Source organism: Xenopus laevis, chromosome 1L (assembly GCF_017654675.1).
Source record: "Xenopus laevis strain J_2021 chromosome 1L, Xenopus_laevis_v10.1, whole genome shotgun sequence".
Lineage (NCBI taxonomy): Eukaryota > Metazoa > Chordata > Amphibia > Anura > Pipidae > Xenopus > Xenopus laevis.
Window position 1 is genome coordinate 101,924,065 of NC_054371.1, and position 13,664 is coordinate 101,937,728.

Sequence of the window (13,664 nt, forward strand, 5' to 3'; positions counted from 1 at the left end):
GCAGTTGGCAACGCATCGGAAAATTTTTTAGTTAAACCCCTGGAAAAACAGAGAGGATGCGGAAAGGCATCCGGGGAAAAGGCGGAAGGTCATAGAGAGAGCAGCGTGAGAAGGAGATAAGAGAAAAGGTGAGATAAGGAGAGAGGAGAAGAGGAAATGAAGAAGAAGAAAAGAAGAGATGAGGGAGGGAGACAGTGAGCGAAATAGCAGCTACAGGAGATTGCGAGATACAATTAAATGGTCAGTGTATTCACCATCGTGCGGTTACAAGTGCACATAAAGACTAAGAGACAAACATTCTAAAGGACCCAAGACACGTGAGGCATACACCTCGGTCCGTTCAACCCGAATAGGAAAGAGCAGCAGCCGGTTATCAGGGATCTGGTGGAAGCCAGTCAATGTGGGGGGAGTGGGATTCTCCAAGTCTATTGGAGTAGGAGTCGTGATGTAAAATCCACAGCGACCAGGTGTTATTAAATTTAGTTGGGCAACCCCTGGCTGCATAAATTTGTTCCAGAATGGGCAGGGTTTGTTCCACCAGACTGATCCAAAAGTGTAGTGTGGGCGGCTGCTCCTCTTTCCACTTAATAGCAATGGCCTTTTTGGCCTGAAAAAGCAAAAAAAGAAGGAGATTCCTTTCTGATCGTGAGATCACAGTGTCCGCGAGATAGTTGAGAATGAGAACCGTTGGATGATGTTCTATAGGCAAGACCATGAGCTGTGTGAGATGAGTAACAATATCAGTCCAGAACCGATGTATCTGTGGGCAAGACCAAACCATATGAAAAAAGTCAGCTTGTGAACTCTTACATCTGTTGCATTGATCAGGTATTGCAGGGTTAATTTTGTGGAGCAGGGAGGGCGTATAATACGCTCTATGAAGATATTTAAACTGAATGAGTCTGTCACGAGACCTAATAAGAGGAGAGAGGGTATCCTGCAAAATTGCATTCCATTGTTCAATAGTGAGGTCAGGGATATTAACAATCCATTTCTCGTAAAGACCCTGGGCAGATGAGGGCTTGGCTCGACCAATCTGGCCATACAAAGTTGAGAGAGGTTTGCAGAGATGCTGCCTGCGAAGTAGGTCTTCAATTGGGGAAGTTTTGATCTGTAGAGTTTTGGAGTGAAATTGCTGGGTGCATGCCTCAACTGCAAAAAACGGAAAAGCATTCTGTTGGGAAGATGAAATTTTTCCTTGAGCTGACCAAAAGTGAGTAACACATTATCTGCATAAACATCATTGACATATTTAACATTGAACTGTGCCCAAACAGCGGGGTCAGGTATAGTGAGCAGTTGGTCAAGATACGGATTACACCATAGCGGAGTGAACGGGGAAAGAGCTACATCAGAGTTAGAACACCCCGGGTGTACCTGTTTCCAGGCCCTAACCGCATTGAGTCAGAGGAAGCTTATCCCTGTAAATGAAGTTCCTAAGCCCTTCCAGAGAGCCAACTATTTGGGCCTCAAGGAGAGTAACCGGGTCCTCCGGGGTAGGCTCAAGCCACCTTTTTATGGGTAATAATTGGGAGGCCAAAAAGTAACCCAGCATGTCAGGGGCCGCAAGTCCACCTTCAGTAAGGGGAGGGAGCAATGCCGAGTATTTGACCCTTACCGGCCCGGGGGACCAGTACAGTTTGATGAGCAAGGAGCGCAGATGCTTAAAAAAAACAGGGGGCAGCCAAATGGGTGATTGTCGAAACAAATAAAGGAATTTAGGGAGAAACTTCATCTTAAAAAGGTTGATCCTGCCGATTATGGAAAGTGGGAGCCTAAGCCATCTATCTACTGCTTTATGTAGGGAGGCCATAAGCGGGTCTATATTCAGTTCCTTGAATCTACCTATTTGGGGGTGGATGTGGATACCTAAGTATTTCAGTACAGGAACCTGTTGCAACGGGAGGTCAGGGTCAAGGAAGGCCAACGCCTCCGGGTCAAGAAGGAGAATGGTGGATTTAGCCCAGTTGATTTTGAGGCCCGAGAAGATGGTGTGGGAATTTATTAGCTGAAGAGCTGTTCTAAGGGAGGGACCTGGGTCGTGTAGGTAAAGGAGGGTGTCATCAGCAAAGAGGGATATTTTCTCCCTGAGTTGGCCAAACTCAAATCCCCGAACCTCTGGGCAGGACCGGATCAAGCACGCCAGGGGCTCCATAGCCAGTGCAAAAAGACCAGGGGAAAGAGGACAACCCTGACGGGTCCCCCTAGCCAAGGATATAGGGGGGGAGATATCTAGATTCGACATGACTCTAGCCATGGGATTAGTATAGATAGCCCGAAGCCAAATTAAGAAATTTTCCCTAAAGCCAAATTTTTTGAGGGTTTCCCAAAGGTAGGCCCACTCAACAGAATCAAAAGCCTTCTCGTTGTCGAGTGAGGCTATAATCCTGGAGCCCATATTGTCATGGGGAATGGTTAAATTGGTATAAAGGCATCTGATGTTAAGTTCCGCAGCTTTATGGGGTATGAACCCAACCTGATCTGGGGCCACTATGGAAGTGATAACATGGTTAAGTCTCCTGGCGAGAACCTTGGTTAAAATCTTATAGTCAGAGTTGATAAGTGAGATAGGTCTATAGGAGGCACTTAAATGTGGGGGTTTCCCAGGTTTCAATATAAGTACTATGATGGCGTCCTTAAAGGAAGGTGGGAGCTGGGCCGTGGCGAGGGTGTGGTTGAAAACAGCAGTAAGGTGCGGGGCTAACAGGGGGGCATAGGTGGTATACCAGAGATTGGGAATACCATCTGGGCCCGGGGTTTTCCCTGTAGGTAAAGTTGATATGGCCTCTAAGACTTCCTGTTCCTGAATAGGGGTATCTAACAGAGCCCTGTATTCCAGGGGGAGAGTAGGGAGATCAAGGTTCTCTAAGTATTCTGCAATCTCGATGGGCAATTTTTGAAGTTTGGAGGAGTACAACTCCGTGTAGAAATCAGCTAGACACTTAGGGGCAGATTCACTAAGGGTCGAATTTCGAAGTTAAAAATACTTCGAAATTCGACCCTCGAATTGAAATCTTTCGACTTCGAATATCGAAGTCGAAGGATTTAGCGCTAATCCTTCGATCGATCGATCAAAGGATTTTTCGTTCGATCGAACGATTAAATCCTTCGAATCGAACGATTCGAAGGATTTTAATCCAACGATCGAAGGAAAATCCTTCGATCAAAAAAAGGTTAGCAAACCTATGGGGACCTTCCCCATAGGCTAACATTGACTTCGGTAGGTTTTACCTGCCGAAGTAGGGGGTCGAAGTTTTTTTTAAAGGGCAAGTACTTCGACTATCGAATGGTCGAATAGTCGAACGATTTTTCGTTCGATTCATTCGATTTCGTTCGAATTCGAACGAATTTAACCAATTCGATGGTCGAAGTACCAAAAAAATACTTCGAAATTCAAAGTATTTTTCATTCGAATCCTTCACTCGAGCTTAGTGAATCTGCCCCTTATTGATCGCAAACGGGCAGGTGATGAGCTCCCTATCAGTGTTCTCTAAGGCATGAATGGCCGGCCTGGTGTATTCATCCAAGAGAGCTAGCATCCTACCATTTTTGTCACCTTTCTCATACAGTGCAAATTTGTGATAGAGTTGTCCCTTGTGGGCCACCTTCCATTGCGCCTGGGCAAATTTCCGCTGCGCTACTACATGGTCAAGTTTAGTTTGTTCATTGGGGCATTGGATGTACCGCGCCTCCGCCTCTCTCAAACCATCCTCCAGCTCAGACATCGATCGTCTCGCCTGTTTCTTGGCATAAGCTATTTTGGCAATATAAGATCCTCTAAGCACAGCCTTCATGGCGTCCCAGACAAAGGGGAGAGGGGCACTGTCTAAATTAACCTGAAAGTATGATTCAATCGTCTGGTGGATCTCTTTCTGGATGTCAGGATGGGTAATCCAGTAGGGATTAAGTCTCCACAGTCTGTGGACGGGACTAGAGTGCATACGCCAAGATATTACTAATGGGGCATGGTCAGATATGCCTCTGGAGAGAAACTCAGACTTGAGGATTTTGGGAGACAGATCGATCGAGGCAAAGGCGAGGTCAATCCTGGACATAGAACATAATACACATCCTTAGCGGCATGTTTGCATCTTATACTTGTGTTACTTTGCTCCCACAATGTGTTTTTGCGATCTTGTCCTATGGCCCATTGTTTGGTGTCATTTATCAATTTCCCTGGGTAACCCCTTGCTAGGAATTTCCTGCCCATGTCCTCCAGATCTTGGGCCCGTTTCTCAGGATCACTATCAATGTGAACCACCCTCAACATCTGTGATTTCGGTAAGGAATTTAACAGATGGACTGGGTGGTTGCTCTGGTAGTGGACAATGGTGTTTCTGTCAGTAGGTTTAATGTGTATGTATGCATGTGTGAATTTTGGCATCTTTCTTATAGACCTTAACATCTAGGAAGTCGATATGTTCACTGTTGTATTTCAAAGTGAACCTGACTGGGCTATCCATTTCATTTAGCTCATTTACAAAATGCTGCAATTCAATTTCTGGACCCAGCCACACAAAGAAGATATCGTCAATGAAGCGCCTATAGAAGGCCCCATATTTTCTGAACATGTAATGGCTCAAAATATTTTCACTTTCATATGCATACATATATGAGTTGGCATAGGCGGGAGCGACCTTTGATCCCATGGCGGCCCCTGTACACTGTATATAGTATTGATCCTCAAATTTGAAATAATTTTTGTACAACAATAAAGTTTAGCAGGGACAGGAGTGAATTCCACTGGTGGCCCCTTGTATAATTCATTTCCAGTTATAAGTTTGCGTACGGCATCAATGCCTTTTTCATGAAGGATACAAGTGTACAGGCTCTGCACATCCATAGTCACAAAGGTTATCTCAATACTTTCAATCATTTTCAAAAAGTTGTTAGTGTCCTTAAGCTAACTGCCAATCTGTTGAACGCATGGCTGGAGTAAGTGATCCACATATTCAGCTATCCCTTCATTTAATGATCCATTTGACGAAATGATCGGGCGGCCTGGTGGGTGGGATACATTTTTGTGGATCTTGGGCAGGGTGTAGATCACTGGTTTAACCAGATATTCCGGTAAAAAATAATTGAACATGTTCTCAGTGATCCAACCATTGATTATGGCAATGTTCAAAATATCACTCAGCTCCTTCTTAAATTTATTTGTTGGATCCACACATAATTTGTTATAATTCAAAGTGTCACTCAATTGGGTAAGGAGCTCCTCTCTGTTATATTTGTAGTCCAGTATTACCACTCCCCCACCCTTATCAGCACTCTTAATGATAATCTCCTCCTTTGTTTCAGGGATCGTATTGCCTCCCTTTCTGCTCCGGATAAATTCCCATGCCATTTCTGTTTGGTCCCATGCCATTTGGACATGTCTTCCTTTAACATTCTATTAAAAGTTCTAATAGAGGGATTATAGCTTACTGGATCATATGTACTTTTTAATTTAAATTTGCCTCCAGCCTATAGCTGTTTCCCCTTCTGGGTGATTTGTATGTGCCAAATCAGTAGTTTCCCCATAGTCTGCCATCCCTGGGCCAAAATGTTCCTTTAGACTTAGTTGCCGTGTAAATTTGTAGTTATCAATATAATGATTAAACTGGTTTACACTCACCGCCGGAACGAAGCCCAGTCCCTTTTTAAGTAGCGATTCTTCTGTGGCTGTCAATCTGTATGAGGATAGGTTGAAGATTAGGTCGTCCTCTTCTGTCTCCCCCTGGAGCGGGTTGCGGCTGGCGTGCTTTCCTTTGCCGCGGCAGTGGCCTTCCCGGGTCTCTCACAGTGCGATCGCTTCCACCTAAAAACGAACTGCAGGCTCTGTATATCCAGATGTGCTTGCTTCACCGTCACTTTCGGATCTTCCACTATCTCCTCTGCGTGCAGGTGATCTCTGTGCACGCCACTCTGGTCTCCGCCTGCGTGGTTTGGACCCACCTCCCTGTTGCCACCGATATACTGTACGCTCCTTGTAGTCCTGCGCTACTCTGAGGCACTTGGAGTTCTTCAGGGCCAGTAGTTCTGCTTTATATTTGTCGGTTTGTTCCTGGATTCTGGTAAGCCAGCTACTTTCTTTATCAGCTTTTAGAATCGGCAGATTTATACTTTCAAATTTTGTTAGATCGCTCTTTACAGATTTCAGTTCTCGCCCAGCTTCTTCTATTACTAACAGCATTAGGTCCAGGGCACAGCGATCAAGGACCTGGCACCATCTTTTGCAGAAGTCTGGTTGTTTCTGCCCAGGGTCGGTGTGTTGGCAATTCTGAACCCTCTTGGAATTCTCTTTTCCCGATAGTAGTCTGACAGGGACACTCCGTGCAGATGTAGCTCAATCTCTTTTTTCTTTAAACTGAGTAGTTCATGGTAGACTTCCCTGGCTCCCAATTTTCCATATGCTTCTTCATATGAATCTGGGAATAGTATATTTTCTATATCAACAGCTGCAAAACTCCCATGTTGCGATAGATAAGAGCTTTGATTGCCGTCATCCATTTCTCGCCGGGATTCAAATGTATTTTTTTGTCTTTTTCAATGATTGCCGGGGTGCTGGGTGCAATTTACCAGAGTATCTTGTCTAGATTGTTTTTATCTAAAATTTTTAACAAAATGTTTCCTTTTTAAGTTAAGGGAGATAACACTGTCTTATTTGTAACTAAATAGATACTTTGTACAAATTTCACAGGTTCCTTGGCAGAATATGCTTCCAAATGGACTATTTTCATTGCACAATAGTGACACCCAGTGGTGAGACAATATATATTTTTTTCTTTTCTTGATGCTTTCACTGTGGTTAATTAAGAATGTGGAATTTTAATTGACATGACTTCATACTTGGCGCCAAACACTCTTGAAGGAGTGGGGGTATAAATATGTTAACATCACTGCATTTGTTTATCCTTGACAAAGGCCCTAATGTGGGGCGAAACACGCAAATTGAACACAATAAAATGTGAATTTATTCATTAGAACAAGTTGGAGTGCGGTTCTTTGTGGAATTATATGATAACAAATTTTGATCCAGCACCCACCATCGAATAAACAGATCCGGATCAGAGTGCAGCTGCCTATGTTGAACTATGTGTGTGTATATATATATATATATATATATATATATATATATATAAAGGTTGGAAGGATCAGCACACTCCATTTTGCGATGAACAAAGTGTTTTTTATTAAACACACATAACTCCAACGTTTCGGTTCCACCTGGGAACCTTTATCAAGGATCCTTGATAAAGGTTCCCAGGTGGAACCGAAACTTTGGAGTTATGTGTGTTTAATAAAAAACACTTTGTTCATCGCAAAATGGAGTGTGCTGATCCTTCCAACCTTTATCTATGATTTATTGATCGTGCACCTCGAGCTCACAAGCTAAGGAGTGCGGACACCACAGACAATTTTATATATATATATATATATATATATATAAAGTCCCACAATGCCTGCACTCAATCCGAAGAATGAAGCCAGAGGTGCATGATCCAAAATAGAATAATATATGAACAGAAGATCAGCACTCTCTGTAATTAGTGAAACTGTTGATTTATTTCACAAAATATCACATCTTATCCGACGTTTCGGTCCCACGTTGAGAAAGGTTCCCACGTGGGACCGAAACGTCGGATAAGATGTGATATTTTGTGAAATAAATCAACACAATTTCACTAAATTACAGAGAGTGCTGATCTTCTGTTCATATATAGATAGATAGATAGATAGATAGATACTCCAAAGTGAGTGCACTCAAAACAAAAAAATGCCTAGGTGCAGGTAAAAATGGTCATACAATAAATTTGGTACAATCCGCACTCAAAGGACTTCATATATGAAAAAAAAAAAAAGAAAGAAAAAAATACTTGCTTTCAACGTTTCGGCTCCTCCACTCGAGCCGTCTTCAGCAAGTGAAGTCCTTTGAGTGCGGTTTGTATCAAATTTATTATATATATATATATATATATATATATATATATATATATATATATATATATATAATAAATATCAACAAACTAGGTGCACACCAGGATTTTCAAGACTTGAGAAAGGTCTTAGTATCAGACCAAAACGTTGGCCGGTTCTTTTAAATGTAAACCAATAAAAATGGAATTTTAATCTTTTTTGAAAATCCTGGTGTGCGCCTGTTTTGTTGATCTTTGGATAATACAGCTGCTTAAGGTAGCACCCAGGTATTTAGTGCGTTAGGATTATGGGACCTATTATCCAGAATGCTCGGGACCTGGGGGTTTCCGTATAATGGATCTTTCTGTAATTTGGATCTTCATACCTTAAGTCTACTAGAAAATCATACAAACATTAAATAAACCCAATAGGCTGGTTCTGTTTTCAATAAGGATTAATTATATCTTAGTTTTGAATCACTACAAGATACTGTTTTATTATTACAGAATAAAAGGAAATCATTTTTAAAAATTTGGATTATGTGATTATAATGGAGTCTATGGGAGATGGCCTTTCTGTAATTCAGAACTTTCTGGATAACGGGTTTCCGGATAACGGGTCCCATACCTGTATGTATATAAATATATATATATGTGTGTGTATATGTGTGTGAGTGTGTGTATAGAGGACGGACAATCTCATCCTGTGAGTTTTCTATACTAATGCAGGGTCTACTTTTAGTGATGTTGTCTCATTATAATCTACATCCATAAAAGCTTTATAAGCATTCTGTTCCATGGAAAACATTACTTATATATTGATTTATGAGAACATGTATATTGCTTTAACCCTTTCACTGCCAGCCAATTTGGCCAAGTTGGAACTTCTATTGCCAGACCGTTTTTGAACATTTTTTGCTCTTTCACTTTAGGGGACTTTCCTGGGGGGGTCTTTTAGTTTACCCATGAAAACAAGATATTGTTTTTTTCAGGACAACCTAAGCTTTCAAAATATGCTAGAATTTAGTTGTCATTCCAGTCCTGTAAAAAGATATGGGCTTCTAAGTGTATAAAAAAAACAAAAAAAAACAGTTTCACATGATACAAACGCATATATCAGAAGCATAATTTATTTTATGCATGAGAACATGGCAGATTTGGAAAGTTCTGTGTCTCCCGAACGAACCAATACCAAATATATATAATTTTATGGAGATTTCTCACTTCGATAGTTGAAAACTCCGAAGCAGTAAACTACCAAATTTCCAAAGCAACGCTCCACAAAACAGCATACATCTGATTTCAAGGCCAAACATTCCACTAACAGTAGGTTTACCCTAAAAAACTACCCCTTATTGGAAAGAACAGATTCTAACGAGTTCAAAATGGGTAAATATATATTTGTACTCCAAACTACCAAGTTGCAATTCTTTCCTAAAGTTAGCAGTTTTTATAAAAATGTGTTACATTTTTGAAAAATTACCTCAAAGTGTCCAGTCTACAGCATTGTATCTCCCACATATCATTATATACCAAGATACAACACCCCAAATATGAAAGCCCAGGGTCCGTTGAACAGTTTGATGCCCAATATGCATAGGTGCACCTAAGTATGTGGCATATAGGGGCCCCAGAACGAAGACACCCCATATGAGTTATCAGTTCTGGATTTCCAAATACTGCAAAATCCGCACATTTACATCATTTTTCAAGGGGCAAAACTACAAAAATGTATGTTCCCCCCAGAAAACCATATACTTTTGGAAAGTACACATTCCGACAAATCTAATATGGGTATGCACATCTTTCTACTCCATAGTACCAAGCCGTAAAGCTTTCCTACATTTCGCAGTTTTTATGACATTACTGAAAATCAACTCGATATTGCAAATCTGAAGCATCGTATCTCACACATATCATTAGATACCAAGATAAAATACCCTAAATATGAAAGCCCAGGCTCCGCTGAACAGTTTGACGCCCAATATGCATAGGTGCACCTAAATATGTGGAGTATAGGGGCCCCAGAACGAAGACACCCCATACGAGTTATCAGTTCTGGAATTCCAGATACTGCAAAATCAGCACATTTACAGCATTTTTCAAGGGGCAAAAGTACAAAAATGTATGTTCACCCCAGAAAACCATATGTTTTTGGAAAGTACACATTCTGACGAATCTAATATGGGTATGCACGTCTTTCTACTCCAAAGTACCAAGCCGTAAAGCTTTCCTACATTTGGCAATTTTATGACATTACAGAAAATCACCTCAATATTGCAACTCTGAAGCATCGTATCTCCCACATATCATTACATACCAAAAAAATACCCTAAATATGAAAACCCAGGGTCCGCTGAACAGTTTGATGCCCAATATGCATAGGTACACCTAAGTATGTGGCGTATAGGGGGCCCCAGAACGAAGACACCCCATATGAGTTATCAGTTCTGGAATTCCAGATACTGCAAAATCAGCACATTTACAGCATTTTTCAAGGGGCAAAAGTACAAAAATGTATGTTCAACCCAGAAAACCATATGTTTTTGGAAAGTACACATTCTGACGAATCTAATATGGGTATGCACGTCTTTCTACTCCAAAGTACCAATCCACAAAGCTTTCCTACATTTCGCAATTTTTATGACATTGCCGAAAATCACATCAATATTGCAACTCTGAAGCATCGTATCTCCCACATATCATTATATACCAAGATAAAACTCCCTAAACATGAAAGCCCAGGGTCCGCTGAACAGTTTGATGCCCAATATGCATAGGTGCACCTAAGTATGTGGCGTATAGGGGACCCAGAACGAAGACACCCCATACGAGTTATCAGTTCTGGAATTCCAAATACTGCAAAATCAGAATATTTACAGCATTTTTCAAGGGGCAAAAGTACAAAAATGTATGTTCACCCCAGAAATGGGAAGAAGAAGGGAGTCACCTCACACACCCTGGCCGTCCAAGTTCCGTGACACCTGGTGCTCGATGAAGGAGGTGTTGGCAACCTCCACAGCAATCGAGAAGGAAGAAATCACCGGCACAACAGGTTATTTCCAGCAGGGAAACCCTTGCTCGTTTATTTTGCATCCGCAAAATAAACGAGCAAGGGTTTCCCTGCTGGAAATAACCTGTTGTGCCGGTGATTTCTTCCTTCTTGTTCACCCCAGAAAACCATATGTTTTTGGAAAGTACACATTCCGACGAATCTAATATGGGTATGCACGTCTTTCTACTCCAAAGTACCAAGCCGTAAAGCTTTCCTACATTTGGCAATTTTTATGACATTACAGAAAATCACCTCAATATTGCAACTCTGAAGCATCGTATCTCCCACATATCATTATATACCAAGAAAAAGCACCCTAAATATGAAAGCCAATATGAAAGCCAAGGGTCCGCTGAACAATTTGATGCCCAATATGCATAGGTACACATAAGTATATGGCGTATAGGGGCCATAGAACGAAGACAGTTCTGTAATTCCAAATACTGCAAAATCAGCACATTTACAGAATTCTTCAAGGGGCAAAAGTACAAAAATTTATGTTCACCCCAGAAAACCATATGTTTTTGGAAAGTACACATTCTGACGAATCTAAAATGGGTATGCACGATTTTCTACTCCAAAGTACCAAGCCGCAAAATCAGAATATTTACAGCATTTTTCAAGGGGCAAAAGTACAAAAATGTATGTTCACCCCAGAAAACCATATGTTTTTGGAAAGTACACATTCCGACGAATCTAATATGGGTATGCACGTCTTTCTACTCCAAAGTACCAAGCCGTAAAGCTTTCCTACATTTCGCAATTTTTATGACATATACAAAAATCTCCTCAATACTCCAACTCTAAAGCATTGTATCTCCTACATATCATTTTATAACAACATAAAACTCCCTAAACATGAAAGTCTAAACATACCCAATATGCATAGGTACCCCTAAGTATGTGGCGTATAGGGGCCCCAGAAAGAAGACACCCCATACGAGTTCTGTAATTCCAGATACTGCATAATCAGCACATATACAGCATTTTGCAACAGGCAAAGGTACAAAAAACTAGGTTCACCCCAGAAAACCATATATTTTTGGAAAGTACACCTTCTGCCGAATAAAAATTTGCTAAAACTGTCTTTCTACTCCAAACGTACATACTGCAAAGCAACGCTAAAGGCAGCGGTTTTTATGATATTTCTGAAAATCGCCTAAAAATATTGCAGTTGGTCGCATTTATCTCACCCAATTTCTTATATACAATTAGAAAACACCATAAATATTGACGCTAAGGGTCTACTGAACAGTTTGACGCCCAATATGCATAGATATACCAAAGCAGGTGGGCACGTGCGGACCCCAAATGAAAATAGTGCTTAAGAATTTTCTCGGCTGTCAATTTGCCTTCTGTGAAGATAGCACTCTGACTTCATATAATGTGCCGTAAGACCCCCTAACAGTACGAAGACCCCCCAAAACCATATCTTTTTGGAAAGTACACATTCTGCTGAATAAAAATTTGCTATAACTGTCTTTCTACTCCAAACTTACATACTGCAATACTATGCTAAAGGCAGCGGTTTTTATGACATTTCTGAAAATCGCCTAATAATATTGCAGTTGGTCGCATTTATCTCACCCAATTTCTTACATACAATTAGAAAACACCATAAATATTGACACTAAGGGTCTACTGAACAGTTTGATGCCCAATATGCATAGATAAACCAAAGCAAGTGGGCACGTGCGGACCCCAAATAAAAACAGTGCATAAGAATTTTCTCGGCTGTCAATTCAACTCCTGTGAACATAGCACTCTGACTGCATATAATGTGCCGTAAGACCCCCTAACAGTACAAAGACCCCCAAAACCATATATTTTTGAAAAGTATATATATATATATATATATAAGAACTTTGGGGGAGTCAGCACTCTCGTCACTAGTCACTATGTTCAACTTGCCTGGGTGCAGTGTCCAAAATTTTGAAATAATTATTCAGTAAAGAAGGTCCGCACTCTCAGGACTTAAAAATTAGATAATGTTTTATTAACAAAAGTCGACATGCAACAGTCTATCAGCACAAGGCCTGTGGTCTCCAGAGGAGTCCAAACTTTCAATCAATATCCTGAAATAACGAGCAGTTAGACAAGCCCTAGTCCACTGGGCACATCTCCTGCAGGAAAAACCAGTACACGTCAGAGTGACAACGCAACTACAGTTGCATACATAAATCGTCAGGGAGGAACAGCAGAGCAGCACTAGCGGAAGCTCAACAAATTCTCGGCTGGGCAGAGTTTAACTCCGTAAGATTGTCAGCCATACACATACCGGGAGTGTCCAATATAAAAGCGGATTTTCTCAGTCGATATCAACTGGATCCCAGGGAATGGGATCTTAATCCAGAAGTGTTCACAGAGCTCCTGGACCACTGGCTCTGGATGCCATCAGATCTACAGTATCTGAGGATGTCCCCAATCGGAAGGTCCCAAGATTTTTCGCTTGTTACAGAGATGTACTGGCGACAGGAGTGGACCCCATAACACAGGTCTGGAACTTCGACCTGGCCTGCGTATTCCCTCCTCTTCCCATGGTTCCTCGGTCCTCAAGAAGATCAGACAGTCTCCCATCACAGTTATAGTCGTGGCCCCATACTGGCCTCGAAGGACCTGGTTCCCAGATCTTCATGATCTATTAGTGGCGCAGCTTATCCACTTAGATTACAGACCAGATCTTCTTCATCGAGGACCGATAGCTCATCCCA